Source organism: Heteronotia binoei, chromosome 8, assembly GCF_032191835.1.
Source record: "Heteronotia binoei isolate CCM8104 ecotype False Entrance Well chromosome 8, APGP_CSIRO_Hbin_v1, whole genome shotgun sequence".
In the NCBI taxonomy this organism is placed as follows: Eukaryota; Metazoa; Chordata; class Lepidosauria; order Squamata; family Gekkonidae; genus Heteronotia; species Heteronotia binoei.
In genome coordinates, this window is record NC_083230.1 from 109,524,753 (window position 1) to 109,541,606 (window position 16,854).

Consider the following 16,854-nt stretch of genomic DNA (forward strand, 5'->3'; position numbering starts at 1 on the left):
CATTTTACAAACTTGTCAACAAGGGTAGTATGTGGAATTTTATCAAAAGCCTTACTGAAATCAAGATAAACAATGTCTAGAGCATTCCCCTGATCCAGCAAGGTAATCACTTTCTCAAAAAAAGAGATCAGGTTAGTATGACATGACTTGTTCTTGAGAAAACCATGCTGGCTCTTAGTAATCACATCCATTCTTTCTAAATGTTCCAGGACTGGCTGTTTGATGATTTGTTCTAAAACTTTTCCAGGTATAGATGTCAAGCTGACAGGTCGGTCATTACCTGGATCCTCTTTTTTTCCCCTTCTTGAAGATGGGGACAACATTCATCTGCCTCCAATCTTCCGGCACCTCTCCTGTTCTCCAAGAATTCTCAAAAATAATAGCCAGAGGCTCAGAAATCACAGGTCTTTGGGAAAAAGGAAAGGCACAATTGGATTTTAGCATTTTTATTGGGTTTGTTGGATACCACCCTGGTAGACTTTTTTTTAGTCGAAAGGTGGTTTAGACCTAAACTAACTAACTAAATTGACTTGCTCGGGGCAAGTCCAAATCACCTCTGTTTTATCTCCAAGACATTCTTAGGATCTAGCTGGTAACTGTGTCCTACTTTTTGTGCTGTGCTCATCAGGCCTGCCATCACCATTAAGTCAGGGCTACAGCAGGACCAGCCCTACCACTAGGCAAACTAGGTGACTGCTTAGGGAGCCAGCCTTCTGGGGGCACCAAACTGGATGCCCCCAGGGGTGGAATTCTAGCAGGAGCTCCTTTGCATATTAGACCACACACCCCTGATGTAGCCAATCCTCCAAGAGCTTACAAGGCTCTTTTTTGTAAGCTCTTGGAGGATTGGCTACATCAGAGGTGTGTGGCCTAATATGCAAAGGAGCTCCTGCTAGAATTCCACCCCTGGGTGCCCCCCCATACCACTCTGTGATGTTGTCAGTGCAGAGAGGGGGCACCAGAAGTTAGCCTTGCCCAGAGCTTTTTTGTAGGAAAAGTTCAGCAGGAACTCATTTGAATGTTACATAAGCCACACCCCCTGATGTCACCATTGTTTCACACAAGGCTTTTTGTAGAAAAAATCCAGCATGAACTTATTTGGATATTACACCACACCCCCTGATGCCAAGCCAGCCAGAACTGCATTCCTGTGTGTTCCTGCTCCAAAAAAAGCCCTGGCTTTGCCTAGGCTGCCAGACAGTCTAGGGCCATCCCTGGGCTAGGGGATCCCCTACTGTGAGCTCCTTCAAGCAGCAGTGAGGGAGAAAATTAAAAATTCACCAGCATCACAACTGTGTTGATTCCTAGAGCTACAGCAGTTGCTTCCAGGTTTTCCCTAGGAGTGAAATCATCAGGGTGGAATTCTAGCAGGAGCTCCTTTGCATATTAGGCCATACACCCCTGGTGTAGCCAATCCACCAAGAGCTTACAAGGCTGTTTTTTGTAAGCTCCAGGAGGATTGGCTATATCAGGGGGTATGGCCTAATATGCAAAGGAGCTCCTGCTAGAATTCCACCCCTGGACATCATCATGCTCACAACGCCGCCCCCACCATGTCCCTGCCCCCAACCTTCCACCTGGTCCTCAGGCTCAGCCTGGCAATCTTACTTCTCATTGTAGTGAGGTTGCAAAGGTGCAGAAGTAGGTACTCTGTCATTTCTCCATGCAAGCTCTCAGTTCAGAAGTTCTTTGCTATTTCTTATTCAGCTCTACCTGTTCCTTGGTTTTCACCCCTTTTATTTCTAGGGTTGCCAAGTCCAATTCAAGATATATCTGGGGACTTTAGGGGTGGAGCCAGGAGCAAGGGTGTGACAAGCGTGATTGAACTTCCAAGGGAGTTCTGGCAATCTCGTTTAAAAGGACCGCATGACTTTTAAATACCTTCCCTCCATTTGGAAATGATGAAGGATAGGGGCACCTCCTTTTAGGGCTCATAGAATTGGACCATGTGGTCCAATCTTTTTGAACCTTGTAGGGTGTTTTGTGGAGAAGCATTGGATGCTATGTTGAAAATCTGGTGCCTCTAGCTCAAAAAACAGCCCCCCCAAGAGCCCCAGATACCCACAGATCAATTATCCAGTATACCCTATGGAAATCAGTCTCCATAGGACATAATGCCCAGCAGACATTTCCCTCCCCCCCCCCCAGCTTTCTGATAACCCTGAAACGGGGGGAGAGCTTCCAACCCGGGTGATCCCCTCCCCCCCACCTGGGAATTAGCAACCCGATTTTTTCCTCGTTGTGGTCCAGATCTCATCAGCCTCCTTGTTCCCCCAGCTATCTCACTTCTCACATTCTTTGCAGCAACACCTTAAACAAGTTTGGGCCCTGAATTGCCCATGGACAACAGCCTGCAGACTGGCTGGCTTGCAGGTCTGCCCCATCCAGCTCCATGCCAAATCAACTTCTCTGTCTGTTCAACAGACACCACTTGAGCATTTAATAAAAGGAACAAAACACTAGACTCAGATGCCTCCCATGATTTCTCAATACCATAATTTGCCAGCTTTATTTCCTTACACCAAAGCAAAAAAAAAAAAAATATATAGTCTGCACCTTGAAGGGATTTTCAATTTTCGCTCCTTACAGAGACAGCTCCAATTTGGTTTTTATTTGTTTTCCGAAAGTCTTCTTTCTTTTTTTAAACCTGTGCTGACCAGTGCAAAATCAGGTCTGCTAATGTTTATAAAATACCACATTAAGGTTCAAAATGCAATACAGATGCAAGCGCTGCAGCTTCTAACAGATACGCCGTTGATGAAATCTATCTTCGGGCCCGAGCTGTCCAGTTTGTAGTGCTGTCTGTCCCAGTCACCACTGCCAAGAGAATCTGTATACTCATCCCCCTTAGTCATTTTCTTGACTTTTCTGTTTCTTGACTTTGTATATAAGTATATCCTTTGCCCCTTCGCTTAGAAATACACGTTGAGTTTTTTAAATGGTATTCCTTTTTCTGTGCAGATAATCACTCTGTTTCCATGCACTTTGTATAGTTTTCATTAACATTCAAGCAAGTAGGCTCAGAACCAGAACCAGAATCTTATTAATACCATCACTTTTTGTTGGGCCAAAAGCTGCTGAATTTTGTGAAATGTGCCCTTCCCATCAGCAATGCACCTTATTTCGTTCTGTTGTTCTATTGTTTGGTTTTATTGTATTGTTTTAAATTTTAATTGTAGGGTTTTTATTGTTCAATTTATGTTGTGATCCGCCCAGAGCCTGTCATGGGAAAGGGTGGAATATAAGCCTACTAAATGAATGAATGAATGAATTATCATGTCTTGCGGCTCTCAAACATCTGACATTCATTCTATGTAGGTGGGCAGCCATGTTGGTCTGAAGCAGTAGAATAAAGCAAGAGTCAATAAAACTTTGTTGGTCGAGGACCTGCCTACCTGAGGGACCGTCTTTCCCCATACGAACCCCAGAGAGCACTGAGGTCAGCAGGGAAGAACCAGCTGACTATCCCGGGACCAAAGGAGGCCAAACTACAAAATACTCGCACACGGGCCTTCTCCATCGCAGCTCCACACCTTTGGAACCAGCTCCCAGATGAAGTGCGAGCCCTGCGGAGCCTTGACCAGTTCTGCAGGGCCTGCAAGACCACCCTTTTCAGGATGGCCTTTGCCGGCTGAGAGTCTGATGTTGAGTGACTTTTGTTATCATGATCCCACGAATAGAATTTAGCACCTGAAAAATTTTGTATTGTATTTGGTTAAATTGAATGTTTTTTAAAAATTAATGTGATTTTAAACCTTTGTATAACTATATGAATGTGTTGTTAGCCGCCCTGAGCCTGCCTCGGCGGGGAGGGCAGGATATAAATAAATAATAATAATAATAATAATAATAATAATAATAATAATAATAATTATTATTATTATTATTATTATTGTTGTTGTTGTTGTTGTTGTTGTTGTTATTGTTATTATTATTATTAAACAGGGGTGGCCAAACTGTGGCTCGGGAGCCACATGTATCACACATATTATGTGGCTCTTGAAGCCTTCACCGCCCCATCAGCCAACTTGGAGAAGGCATTTGTCTCTTTAAATCACATCTCCAAGCCAAGGCAGCCGCTGGCTTGGAGAATGCATTTAAAGTTGTTTTCTTTCCACATCTCCCTCCCTCCTTCATCTATTCCCCTCCCTTCTGACTTTCAAACATCGGACCTTCATGTCTTGTGGCTCTCAAACATCTGACATTTATTCTATGTGGCTCTTACGAAAACCAAGTTTGGCCACCCCTGGTCTCGGTGCTAGTGGACTTGAATCTTGCTCTTCTTCTGCAGACCAGAATGGCTAGCCACCTGAAAATACCTCTTTGTCAAGCACTTGCCATTTGCATGGCTTTGCACGTTGTCAGTCCACAGAAACTTAGCAGATGGAATTCACTGCCACAGGAGGTGGCGGCTGCAAGCATTCCCCTTCAAAAGGGGAATGGATAAGCGTATGGAGCAGAGGTCCATCAATGGCTATTAGCCACAGCTTATCATTGGAACTCTGTCTGGGGCAGTGATGCTCTGTATTCTGGTGCTTGGGGGGGGCACAGTGGAAGGGCTTCTAGCCCCACTGGTGGACCTCTTGATGGCACTTGACTTTTTGGGCTATTGTGTGACACCGAGTGTTGGACTGAATGGGCCATTGGCCTGATCCAACATGGCTTCTCTTCTGTTCTTCCGTTCTTACCAGCTCTCTGCTTCACAGTGCTGCATATAAAATGTTCGTTGTTGTTGCTTTTTTAGACTTGCTCACAGAATGCTAACTTCAGTTTAAAAAAATGAACCTGAGGAAAACAGATACGATATTCTCCCTGATGAAAATACAACCGGGGCATCTCACCCCCCTTCCCGACTTCCGTATATACGTGCAAGCATCTCCAAGAAGTGGGATTAGAGAGAAACCTGCAGGCATATTAATAAATAAACTTCACATGGTGTTAGATATTAAGTAAACATGCAGCTAAATATTTCTCCAGGGGGCCAGTGATCTTATAACCTGTGGACTTCTAATTTAGTTACCTGTGACATGTGGTTCCTGTCCCTGAGGCTTTGCAATAAATTAATTTTGAAATGTTTTTTTTCCCCTTGAAATGTGTCTCTTTCAAACAGACACTCACACAGCCTAAAGTTATCTTCTGGGGGGGGGGGAAGATCAGCCTCCTGATCCTATAAGGTGGGCTGAAATCATAGCAGTTTAACCAGCAGCTGGGGTGCTATCAGGAAAGCTGGGATCTTACATAAACACTTGAATTAGACCGTCAGTCCATCAAGTTCAGGATTGTCTACTCAGACCTGCAGCATCTTCCCAGCTCTCAGGCAGAGGTCTTTCACAAGATCCTTTTAGTGGAAATGCTGGGGATTGAACCTGGGAACTTTGAGAGCCAGTTTGGTGTAGTGGTTAAGTGTGCGGACTCTTATCTGGGAGAACCAGGTTTGATTCCCCACTCCTCCACTTGCACCTGCTGGAATGGCCTTGGGTCAGCCATAGCTCTGGCAGAGGTTGTCCTTGAAAGGGCAGCTGCTGTGAGAGCCCTCTCCAGCCCCACCCACCTCACAGGGTGTCTGTTGTGGGGGAGGAAGGTAAAGGAGATTGTGAGCCGCTCTGAGGGGGGGGGGATATAAATCCAATATCTTCTTCTTCTTCAGGTAGGTGCCAGAGCCAAAAAGGCCCTGGCTCTATTTAGCAGCTAGACATTCCTCTTTTGGACTGGGGACTACCAGTAGACATTGATCAGTTGATCTTGAGGCCCTCTGAGGGACATATGGGGAGAGGCAGTTCAGCAGGTATGTTAGTCCCTGGCCATTCAGGAACCAACACAGGATTGAACCTGTGACGTTCTGCATGCCAAGTAGATGCTCTACCTCTGAGGTTGCAATGGCTTTAGAGTTGCCAAGTTTTCATCTAGTCATTGTAGCTGTGCCTGGAACAGCAGCCTAACAATACAAGGTGATCAGCCTTTATGTTCATGCTTTAAAAAGAAAATAATTGCCACTCCCAAACAGAAAAGAAATAGAAAATATGACAACAATGGTGAGAGTCTACACAGAAGCATCTTCACAAGGTTTCCAAACATCTAAAAATATGTCCATACATAATTGTTGTCTATATGCCACATATTCAAATATTGATATCCTCAATCCACTGGATTATGGGAGGTGGGCATTGTTATGTACTGAGTCTCACTGAGTTCTTGGTGCCTGAGTTTGAGACAGGCACTCCTTGCAAACCAGGATCCTGAAGCCTGGAAGAACTGACCAATCAGGATGCTAGGCATGTAAGAACTTGTAACAAAGATGCAAATGAAGGATTCTGGAGTGAGCCCATGATGTTAATTTGCTGTTGGCTGCCCTGAGCCTGTTCGCAGGGAGGGCACCTACTGATTTCTGCACGACATGCAGCCCTTAAAGGCTGTCAGTCGAGATGACTTCAAACCTACATCTTCCATTTCAACCTTGAGGAATCCTGTTCTGATTTTGCTTTCTTAATGTACGAGTCGAACCCATTATTTTTTTTTCCAGGCTGTTCCCCCCCCCCCCTGTTTTCTTCCACTGATTTTCACAGTAAAACACATATATTTTGCAGTGCTGTTGTTGAGATATAAATCATCAGCATTCAACTCTGCATGTCCATAAGCATAACTTTGTATGACTACAAATAAAGAAAATCAATGTCTAAATCCCATGTGAATTGCATACACAAGTCACACAGGCATCCATTGTTGCCCAGAGTTTCAGCAGTGTACTTTTCGCTGTTGGATTAGTAGAGATTTGATTGATTTGTGTTCATTTGCTATGTGGTTTTGGCATACAGTTTTTACGTTAGTTATGTACATTATATCAATTTTTTTTAAAGAAATAATATTTATTTCTATTAATTATATGCTATTATATGGTGTTGTTCTTGTTATTGGAGGGGAGGGGCCATGGCTCAGTGGCTCAGAGAGCCAGTTTGGTGTAGTGGTTAAGTGTGCGGTCTCTTATCTGGGAGAACCGGGTTTGAGTCCCCACTCCTCCACTTGCACCCGCTGGAATGGCCTTGGGTTACCCATAGCTCTGGCAGAGGTTGTCCTTGAAAGGGCAGCTGCTGGGAGAGCCCTCTCCAGCCCCACCCACCTCACAGGATGTCTGTTGTGGGGGGAGAAGATAAAGGAGATTGTAAGCCGCTCTGAGTCTCGAATTCAGAGAGAAGGGCGGGGTATAAATCTGCAATTCTGCTTCTTCTTCTTCTTCAATCAGAAGGTCCCAGGTTCAGTCCTCAGCATCTCCCGTTAAAAGGACCAGGCAGGTGATGTGAAAGACATCTTGCCTGAGACCTTGGAAAACCAGTCTTAGAAGACAAGACTGACCTTGGTAGACCAATGGGGATGTGTCGGGGGGGGAGGGGGGTCACGTTATTTGTGAACCTGCGTTGTGCAGGGGGTTGGACTAGATGACCCTGGAGGTGTCTTCCAACTCTATGATTCTACGATTCTGTTCAGTGATCTGATTCAGTACAAGGTAGCTTCATGTGTTAATGTATTTCAGATTTCTTTTAATTATATTTGTATTATTAGCAGGAGCTTCTTTGCATATTAGGCCACACCCCCTTGATGTAGCCAATCCTCCAAGAGCTTACAAAAAGCCTAGTAAGCTCTTGGAGGATTGGCTACATCAGGGAGGTGTGGCCTAATACGCAAAGGAGCTCCTGCTAGAATTCCAACCCTGATTATTAGTTATATATTTTAGGATGGCCAACCTCCAGGTCGGACCTGGAGGTCCCCTAGAATTACAGTTCATCTCCAGGCTACAGTGGTCAGCTCCCCTGGATAAAATGGCTGCTTTGGAGGGTGGAGTCTATGGCACTGTACCCCATTGAGGTCGCTGTCCTCCCCAGGCTCCATCCCCAAATCTCCAGGAGTTTCCTAACCTGACTCTGGCAACCCTACACCCCCATTCCCTGCTGGTGACCAGAGGAAGACCTAGAAACCCTATCAGACATGTAAGACCTATTTATTGCATAGAGAATGTCACTAATTACATCCATCTTATGTGAAGCATTCCGTCTGAGGCAGGGGGTCCTTTCGTAGAAACAGAGGTGCCAGAGCTCATGAGCACAACACATTTGCATCACTCATTTGGAAATACCACACCCCCCTGACATCACCAGAAGGCATACTAAATGATATCAGCTCAGCATCTACCTTCAAATGTTTCTTGAATTAGAATTGCCATAATAAAATCTTATTCCCATCGTACTTTTAAAATTATTTTCTCCTGTGTGGCCACAGCGGCACGAGGAAGATTTCCATCTGCCTGCTTTATATGTTTTGGTTATTTTCCCATTTTTTGTCAGGGGAAATATTAGAAAGTTTGTCAAATCTTAGAGTTCAGCAAAATTATCACAGGGGTATTGAACAATGAAGCCCAGAAACAAGTTTTGGTGTTTTTTTTTTTTAGGGGGGGGGGTTAAGAAAGAAAGAGCACAATAAAATTTAAAGGTTCCAGAGTTCCGATCCTGTGAGCTCCTGCCCAAAATGAGGCCTGGTCTGAGGAAACAGGAATTGGCATGAAAACAAAGTACCCATCTGCACAAGGGAGAAGCAAAAGTGAAACAAAGATTTTTAGATCTAAACAGCAAGGATGAAGAATTCGTAAGTCATCCCTAGGACTCTACAGATGGTCTTTCTTAGAAAGGTAGTATTGAAAATTGCCTGTTCTGCCTTGTTCAATTTGGAGGGGGGATTTCGTTGCTGTTTTTGTTTTTATGTTTCGGCATGTGGGAAAAGAAAGACATTGTTAAGAGAGTAAAACCAACCTGGATGTTAACTACAGTTTTTTGTTTGTTTGTTCTCAAAGATGAATGATTTACCTTAGATGATAGAATCATTGTGTGTGTGTGTGTATGTGTATGTGTGTGAGAGAGAGAGATTACTATTTCCTACCCGAGCCTTGTAGGAAGTGTTAAAAATGCTTTAAAAAAAACAGATGAGATATAAATGTATACATGACAGAATCAATTTTTCTTTTAGCTGAAGGGCATAATCTACAGCAGTGTGTCTCCTGCTGCTGAAAGGAAATTATGCTATGACTCGGGAACATCATTCTCCCACCCCCAAAATTGAAGAGTTTCAAAGAGCTCAACAAACTGGGCACTGAACGCAGCGGGGGTGAGGGGGGAAGCAGTGGCTTGACTTCTAGACGTGTTAGCGCAAGCAAAGATAAGTAGAACCAAATATTGCACCAACATATACACTGCTTACCGACTGGTTTGCTTCAGCAGAACTACCCTTTCCACAGAATATGGGGCAGCTGCCCAAAGGGCAAAACCCTTCTGCTGAATCCAGCACAAAACCTAAAAATATAGAGCTGGAAGGGGTATCCATGGGCATCCCATATTCCCCTAGGAGACCTCTGCTCTATGTCCAGAGGAAGGCAAAAACTTCCAGGATCCAATCTGGCCTGGAGGAAAACTCCTTCCTGACCCCATTACCGGGGCTCATTTCATAGAAAAAGAGGTGCCAGAGCTCATTAGCACAACTCATTTGCATATGGCACACACTCCTGACATCAATAATCTCAGCTCAGCATCTACCTTAAAACACTTCTTGAATTAGAGTTGTCATAATAAAACCTGAGTCCCATCATACTTTTTAAATGACTTTCTCCTGTGTGGCCACAGTGACATGAGGAAGATTTCCATCTGTCTGCTTTGTATGTTTTGGTTATTTTCCCAATTTTTCGGGGGGAAAATATTAGAAAGTTTGTCAAATCTTAAAGTTTCAGCAACATTCTCACATGGGGGTTTGAACACTGGAGCTCAGAAACAAGTATTGGAGGGGGGAGTAAGAAAGAAAGAGCACAATAAATTTAGAGGTTCCGAAGATCTGTTCCTGTGAGCTCCCGCCCAAAATGAGGCCAGGGCATTACCCTGGGCATATAAGAAAGGGCCACGAGAGTTGAGGACTGCCTTATCCCTTCCCACCCTCCCTCTCACAGTCTACCTAAACTCACTGAATCAACATTGCTGTCAGATGGCTATCTAACCTCTGCTTAAAAACCTCCAAAGAAGGAGAGCCCACCACCTTCTGAGGAAGCCTGTTCCACTGAGGAACTTACTGTCAGGAAGTTCTTCCTAATGTTTGATTTAATTTCAATCCCTTGGTTCTGGAGCAACAGAAAACAGCTCTGCTCCATCATCTATAGGACAGCCTCTCAAATATCTGAAGATGTATATCATATCACCTCTCGGTCATCTCCTCTCCAAGCTAAACACCCTACGTGATGTCATTGCCCCAGGCGTTTCCTTGCCAGCCGATGAGCTGAGGGGAAGGGAACACTCATGTCATTTCATTTGTTTGTTTATGTCATTTCTTATTCATCTTTCTCACTCAAGGTGGATCACCCAGAGCGAGTCAATACAGCTGAAAAGATGGGGTATTCAATAAACAATACAATAGGACAATGGTTGTAGAACTAATCAGAAATCTACAAGCAGAACTGAAGCAAAGTCGCAGTTTTAACAAGACATATTGAATGGTACAAAAATAACATAATAGGAGCCTAATTTCAGTAAGTGAAACACAGTAGTTATAGATCACAATATTCAACAAACAATACAAGGGGTTGCCAACAGGTGTGGAATTCTAGCAGAAGCTCCTTTGCATATTCGGCCACACCCTCCTGATGTAGCCAATCCTCCAAGAGCTTACAAAAAAGAGCCTTGCAAGTTTTGCAGGATTGGCTACATCAGAGGGTGTGGCCTAATATGCCAAGGAGCTCCTGCTAGAATTCCACCCCTGGTTGCCATGATGTCATGAGGTGAAGTTGGACTTAGTAGTGTTCAGAACAAATGTTGATAGACTACACAGAAAGAAGAAGGGAATTTGATAATGAGGGTGCCATTTTTGGCGGCACCCCTGTGTTTCAGACAACTCACAGGCCCACATTTCCTGTGGTATGCAGTGATGCCAGCCTCCAGGTGGGACCTGGGGAATCCCCCAGAATTACACATCATCTTCTGACAACAGAGATCAGTTGCTCTGGAGAAAATGGACTCCATGGCACCATACCCCACTGAGGTCCCTGTCCTTCCCAGACTCCATCACCAAATCTCCAGCAGTTTCCCAACCTGGATCTGGCAGCCCTATTCCCGCATTCCCAGGGCCGGCCCTGCCGCTAGGCAAACTAGGTGACTGCCTAGGGCACCTGCCTTCTGGGGCACCAAATTGGGCCCCCCCATGTGACTTGGTGATGTTACCTGTGTGTGTTGGGGGGGCAGAAGTTAGCCTTGCCTAAGGTGCCAGACTTTCTAGGGCTGGCCCTGCCAATTCCCCACTGTTGGCCAGGAGGGACTTGGGAGCCCTACTGGCATGTGAGCTGTTTGATGGCTGCCATCCTTCCTTTCGCGAGCGAAAACAGGGACGCTCTTGCGGACTTGCAACGACCTTATTCTCATTCCAAGGATCACTCTCTGCTGCTCCAGTTCTGCTTTCCCCTCCTCTGCTGCACATTGCTTAAGGCTCTTGACCACCCGCTGTAGGCTGTATCCATTTACTCGGCGATAGCCCGTCTTGCACTAATTGAAAAGCAAGGAGGGCGTTTGTTCTTTTGGCTAACCATATACTAGGGAAAAACAATCGCTAGCATGAAACAACAGTTCAAAACAAACTGCGGCGTGGGAAGTGGCAGGCAGCCCACCGCATGGGGCCTAGGTGTTCAGACACCTGCAGTCGTCTACATGTTTGTTTTATTTACAAGATTTAGGCTCCCCCTCTCTCCAGAATGATAACTGAGGCAGTTAGAGGGTGTAAAAATTGCAGTTTTAAATCTCTTCTTCCAAAGGGGAAAATTCTAGCACTCGGATATTTTTATTTCATTATATTTTTATTCTAGCACTCTTATATTTTTAATAGGGTTGACAGGAACCTCCTGGCAACCAGAGAGGGAGGAGGGACTTAGGGAGGCCCATCCAATGTACAGGAACATACCTACATCATTGCCCACATGACCCGGAAGTGATGGCATCATATCCGAGACATCAAGATGACGCTCTGGTATTTGGACAAAAAACGTTATGGTAAATTTGTTTTCTGCCATAGAGTTTTTTCCTAAATACCAGAACATTGCCCGGATGCCCCTGATGCGCTGACATCACTTCCGGGTCCCATGTGCAGCGATGTAGACATGTTGCTGCCAATGTTTCCTCTAAGCTCTGGAGTCTTGTGAGCAGCAATTCTACTGGCATTAAAGTCTGTGAGTGTGCAATTTGGCTACTTCATAAATTAGTTTGCTTTGGAGCCATCTTTCCTGAGTTAAGACAAAAATGTGTGAACCAGAAGCTAAAAAAACTGTGAGTTAGCTAGGGTGGCCAGCCTCCAGGTGGGACCTGGAGATCTCGTGCTTCAACAACTGAACTCCAACTAGCAGAGATCAAGTCCCTTGGAGAAAAGAGCATTTGTAAAAAATCTACAGAGCTGATGGAGTTACCAGCCCCCCACCGGGAGCAGGTTAATCCCCACTTTTGTAGGCTCTTCTGGTGGGGGGAAATCCTGCTCCCAACTGACCTTTTTGGGCCTACTTCCAGTTTCAGCCCTACTTCTGGTTTCAGGCCTACTTCTAGTCGGGAGCAATGCTCTGGTTTTTGGTCAAAACTTTATAGTTCAAAGCTAAATTTACCACAGAGTTTTGCCCCCAAAACCAGAGTGTCACCCCCAACTAGAAGTAGTCCTGAACTGGAAGTTGGCCCCAAAATGTCCAACATCACTTCCAGTTTCCTAGAATAGTGCTGCCAACCCTCCGGTCCGGGCAAGGAATCCTACATTGGGCCGGCGGGGGGAACCTTCCCCTGCTTCGCTGGTGTGATGACATCACCCGGAGGTGATATCATCAAAATGGTGGTGCCCATGCAGGGCCGCTCTAGGCGTTTCAAAAAAAAAACTCTATGGTTTCCCTGCTCTAGCCATTTGGGAGGTAAAACTCTATGCTACCTATTGTACCATAGAGCGGCTCTCAACCCTATCCTAGAAGGATGTTGAGAGACCACTGCTGGTGAGGTAAATCAACCTGGCAACCCTAAGAGCTGATCAGATCTTCAATTGCTGATAAAATATCTTGCTGGGCAGAAGCTGCACCTTGCCCGAGCCACGTTCTGAAAACATTTGGTGGGTGTGAGAAAAGGCGTTGGTGATCCCTAGTGTACAGTTTACCAAAAATTGCCAAGTCGATAGTATAACTCCAGATTTTTCACATCCAGGTTTTCCGCAGTTCCAATTGGAATGCTGGATGGTGTGACCGGCCTTCATCATGCCAGAAAACACTAAAGATGACGCCAAAAGATCTTAACATTTCTGCAAAGCTCAGGCGCACAGGGAACGTTGCAGCTGAGGTTTATCTACAGCGAGCAGGTATAATAATGGTCTCGAACAGCGCTGCGATTCCTTTAGCGTTTCCAGAGACAATGCCGGAGAAATAAAATTTAATGAATCTCCAAAGCAGCCCTTCCTTGACTTATTACATTAGCAGGACCTCTCATCTGATTGGGACTTTTGAGAGAAATGCAGAATTCATTAAAGCAATTTACTTTATAATGGGAGATGGCTAAGATAGATCCCTACTAATGAGATGAAGAGCATTAATTAAATAAATTGTCGAGTGGAAGTGAACTGTTTTGCTCGAAATCTGGCAAATAACCCTCTCCAAATATACGGCAAACTTCAGCGCATCGAGTCTAGTAACTGTTGAAAGTTTCTTCATAATAAGAGTTACTCCAGTTTACGGTGGAGCTGGATACAGAGTATTGATCACATGGTTTCAACAGTCACAAAAGAGGCTTATGTTCCTGCAAAACAACGAAGAAGAAGAAGAAGAAGAAGAAGAAGAAGAAGAAGAAATTGGATTTATATCCCGCCCTCCACTCCGAAGAGTCTCAGAGCGGCTCACAATCTCCTTTACCTTCCTCCCCCACAACAGACACCCTATGAGGTAGATGAAGATACTTGATTTATATCCCGCCCTCCACTCCGAAGAGTTTCAGAGCGGCTCACCATCTCCTTTACCTTCCTCCCCCACAACAGACACCCTGTGATGTGGGTGGGGCTGGAGAGAGCTCTCAAAGTAGCTGCCCTTTCAGGGACAACCTCTGCCAGAGCTATGGCTGACCCAAGGCCATGCTAGCAGGTGCAAGTGGAGAAGTGGGGAATCAAACCCGGTTCTCCCAGTCCTCACACTTAACCACTACACCAAACACAGGAAGCTGTCTTATAGTTGCCCTGTTCACATGTTACAGTGAACCGAAAAGCTCAGAAGTGACAAGAATATGAAGGTGAAAGAGAAAATGGACTTAATAAGGCCTAGAAGGGGAAGAAGACCAAAGAGCGACTGTACTACTTGAAAGCGAGAAGGCCTCAATATGGACTGATATAAGAACATTTAGACTAAAAGGACCGAGCAAGAATACCTTGTGAAGGGGGATAGAGATTTAGATGTATACTCTGAATGAGAAAAAGGATAAGCTCAATGTAAATGATCAAAACAATATATATATATATATATATATATATATATATATATATATATATATATATATATATATATATATATATATATATATAAACATGTTACAGTGAACCAGGGGTGGAATTCTAGGAGGAGCTCCTTTGCATATTAGGCCACACACCTCTGATGTTGCCAATCCTCAAAGAGTTTACAAAAAAGAGCCTTGTAAGCTCTTGGAGGATTGGTGACATCGGGGGGTGTGGCCTAATATGCAAAGGAACTCCTGCTAGAATTCCACCCCTGCAGTGAACGCATGTACCAGCCTGCATACATCTGTTTGTAGGAAACAGCCAAGGCATGTAGGATGGCCAGTCTCCAGATGATGAAAAAAGGGCACAAGCATCTGTGTATACATGGCTTCAAGCACAAAATTATAAAGATCCTATATATTTTATGTCATTCCAAAAGGGCAATAATGAACAATTTAAAAATGTCCAGGCACAATTCCAAATATGCATGAACATTCACAGGGCTTTTTTTGTAGCAGGAACTCCTTTGCATATTAGGCCACACACCCCTGATGTAGCCAATCCTCCTGGAGCTCACAGTAGGCCCTGTACAAAGAGCCCTGTAAGGAATTCTAGCAGGACCTCCTTTGGCTATTAGGCCACACACCCCTGATGTAGCCAATCCTCCTGGAGCTTACAGTAGGCCCTGTATTAAGAGCCCTATAAGTTCTTGGAGGATTGGCTACATCGGGGGGGGGGGGGTGGCCTAATATGCAAAGGAGTTCCTGCTACCAAAAAAAGCCCTGGACATCCAAAAATCCATGTCACAAGGAACCAGCAATCCATGTATACCCAACAGGTAAGTTTTCCCATCCCTGAAACCAGTCAACACAACTCCATGCCGTGGGATATCTTCTGTTCCAAGTGCAGTGATAGTGATGATAATCCAAAGGCTGTGAATTTGGAATTCTACATTGACATTTTTGAATTATTATTGGATTTTTAGAATGACATAAAATATATAGAATCTTTAACATTTTGTGTTTGAGGCTATGTATCCATGGAAGCTTGTACCTTTTTTCTACCATCTCATCCATGGTTCTCACTCGAATGTCCAATCTCCAGGTGGCAGTTGAAGGTCCCCTGGGATTACAGCTGATCTCCAGGCAACAATGTTCAGCTCACCTAGATAAAATGGTCTCTTTGGAAAGTGGGCTCTATAGCACTGTACTCTGATGAGGTCTCTCTCTTCCCCCAACCCTGCCCACTTCCATCTCCACGCCCCATCCCCACCCCACACAGAGCTCTCAGGTATTTCCCAATCAAGAGCTAGCAACTCCATCTGAGAGCCAGTTTGAACATAAGAACATAAGAGAAGCCATGTTGGATCAGGCCAATGGCCCATCAAGTCCAACACTCTGTGTCACACAGTGGCAAAAAATGTTATATACACACATACACTGTGGCTAATAGCCACTGATGGACCTCTGCTCCATATTTTTATCTAAACCCCTCTTGAAGGTGGCTATACTTGTGGCCGCCACCACCTCCTGTGGCAGTGAATTCCACATGTTAATCACCCTTTGGGTGAAGAAGTACTTCCTTTTATCCGTTTTAACCTGTCTGCTCAGCAATTTCATCGAATTGGTGTAGTGCTTAAGTGCGCAGACTCTTATCTGGGAGAACTAGGTTTGATTCCCCACTCCTCCACTTGCACCTGCTGGCATGGCCTTGGGTCAGCCATAGCTCTCACAGGAGTTGTCCTTGAAAGGGCAGCTGCTGTGAGAATCTTCTCAGCCCCACCCACCTCACAGGGTGCCTGTTGTGGGGAGGAAGGTAAAGGAGATTGTGAGCCACTCTGAGATTCGGAGTGCAGGATGGGATCCAACTCCAATATTGTCTTCTTATTCTTCTTCCATTTACAAATCAAACTGGAGACCAGCACCTGAATAAATGTAGGGTTTCAGTCACATGTTCAGCTATACGTGCACTGAATTTAACATGAGAATTACTCAAAGGAAAATCAAGCATACGCTGTACATGGATTGTCTGTGCATTCACTATAATTCACTATAATGAGTCAGAGTGTGACGGCACCATCCTAAACAGAACTATGCCCTTCTAAATTAAAGCAGATGTGACACCACTTCTGATAATACTCTCACTTACCAAGGTCAGTCTGCCTAATCAGACTAAGAACATAAGAGAAGCCATGTTGGATCAGGCCGATGGCCCATCCAGTCCAACACTGTGTGTCACAAAGTGGCCAAAAACCCCCAAGTGCCATCAGGAGGTCCATTAGTGGGGCCAGGACACTAGAAGCCCTTTCACTGTTGCCCCCCAAGCACCAAAAATACAGAGCATCACTGCCCT